We start from the raw sequence: 1,875 nt of genomic DNA on the forward strand, positions 1-1,875 counted from the left end.
TGGAACTAAACTGTTTCGCGGTAACTGGATTTTGACGCTTTGTGTTTCGTGCTTCGCATGTGCGACTCCACTGCCTTAATTCCCATCGTTCTGAGCTTGAATGACTTCTTGCATAAATCCACTGAGCCTCATGTATGTTCCCTGGTTTTAGCCATGGAGAAAACTCTTGGCTGGAGACAATTTTGGTTACATTTACACTTGCTCAGATTTACAGACAAGAAGTTAATGGCGCATCTCCCAAATGTCCCGGCGGCAACAACGCTTTATTGGTTCCGCTATCGGGACGGAACCAATAATGGAGAGCTGTTATTTTTTTTTATAAAAAAAATAATAAAAAATTGTAAATTTTAACATTTTATTTAGGTTAAAAAAATAAATTGTAATAAAAATAATCCTATTTATGATGTATTAAAAATTAAGACCTAGGAAAGACTGATTTAAAGGCACACTATGCAACATTTTTCAGTTAATGTGTTCCATAACGTTTTGGATGATTAAATGAGTCATTTCAGGTCGAACAAAGGTTTTCTTGGTGGTCTGTAGGGGAAATACCGTACCGCACCCACAGGCTCATCGCATCGCGAGAGTCGGTCTTGCTTTACGGCGAGAACTAATACACGCCCCCAGTGAAAGGCATGCTCGTTGCTAGCGCAGTGGCGATATTTGTGCAGTTATCATGGCGGAACCAGCGTGAAAACAGTGAAAGCCCATGTCGGAGAAGGCAATACAGAGGAAAAGGGCTCCGGACAGAGAGAGGAGTCGTACACGGGTGAACATCGGGCAAGCTTTCTCCGAATGGCGAGAGCTAAAAGAAAAAGAAGGCTGCAAGGCTCCATATTTACGACAGTGCACTTTTACTTTCGGCCTCTGGGGGGAGCCTCGCTGGAAAATCAACAGCTGTTGCATAGTATACCTTTAAGACATTTTAATACCATTTAAGGCCTTAGTTTTATTTTGAAGGATTCAATGCCTTTTAAGACTTTTCAAGGACCTGCAGGAACCCTGCGTTAGCAGCACCTTTGATCCACTGGTTCTGGTTCTGCTCTCAGGATGTTAAAACTTGGATCAATAAAGTGCATCAACTGTCTTCCATATCTACCGAGCTAACTGCTGTATGTCTTTTCCTATCATATTACAAATGTTTGGCGTAATGCCTTCCACTTTTTACAACCATATAATCTCTGATCCCAGCAGAGAAGTTCTGCTGCTCCTCCATGCAGCACGGCTTAATGGGCTCATTAGGAGGAGAACTGGAGGAGTTTAGATTCACTAACAGAACCACAGGAAGTTCATTCTGAATCCTTATATAATCCTTATTATAACAGTTAAAACAATCTGGACCGGACTCTGGATCCATTCCTGGTTCTGCTCTAGCAGGCCTCCACTCTGACATTACTTATCTTGCAAATAATACCACTGTTCCCAACAACCTCAATAAATTGTTAAATTCATGCTGATTTTGCACAGTCTCTACCTTAGTTAGTTAAATAACCTGCTGCTGTCATTCTGCACATTTCTGATTTTGCTGCTATTTTCAAATATCAATCACTGTAAAAATGTCCATAGCTGCTTATTGGTTATTTATTCTCCAGGTGCACAGTTTGATATTGTTAAAACACTTTACAGTGCAGGATTTTATTGTTTATCTCTTAACTCTTCACTATTATCTTATTCTTATACATTTTTCTAAGCTCCACATTTGTGTGGCCATTTTTGCAGCTGTAAACACCAGAATGTCCCCATTGTGGGACAATAAAGATGTTTTCTATTCTATTCTAAATAACTTAGAGGCTCTGATAAAGACTGAATATTGGCTCCCTCTAGTGGATGAAGGTAAAATTGAAACAATGATAAAACTACACAATCATCAATTAA

The 1,875-nt window shown here is 39.7% G+C and overlaps 1 protein-coding gene across 2 annotated transcripts in view; it reads right to left on the bottom strand.

The window, feature by feature from the left end:
* LOC107098859 (carnitine O-acetyltransferase-like) overlaps positions 1 to 1,875 on the bottom strand; it is a 27,189-nt gene that overhangs the window by 12,012 nt on the left and 13,302 nt on the right. The gene's annotated exons all lie outside the window — the stretch shown is intronic.

The sequence above is a fragment of the Cyprinodon variegatus genome, unplaced genomic scaffold, assembly GCF_000732505.1.
Source record: "Cyprinodon variegatus isolate N-32 unplaced genomic scaffold, C_variegatus-1.0 Scaffold817, whole genome shotgun sequence".
Taxonomy (NCBI): Eukaryota; Metazoa; Chordata; class Actinopteri; order Cyprinodontiformes; family Cyprinodontidae; genus Cyprinodon; species Cyprinodon variegatus.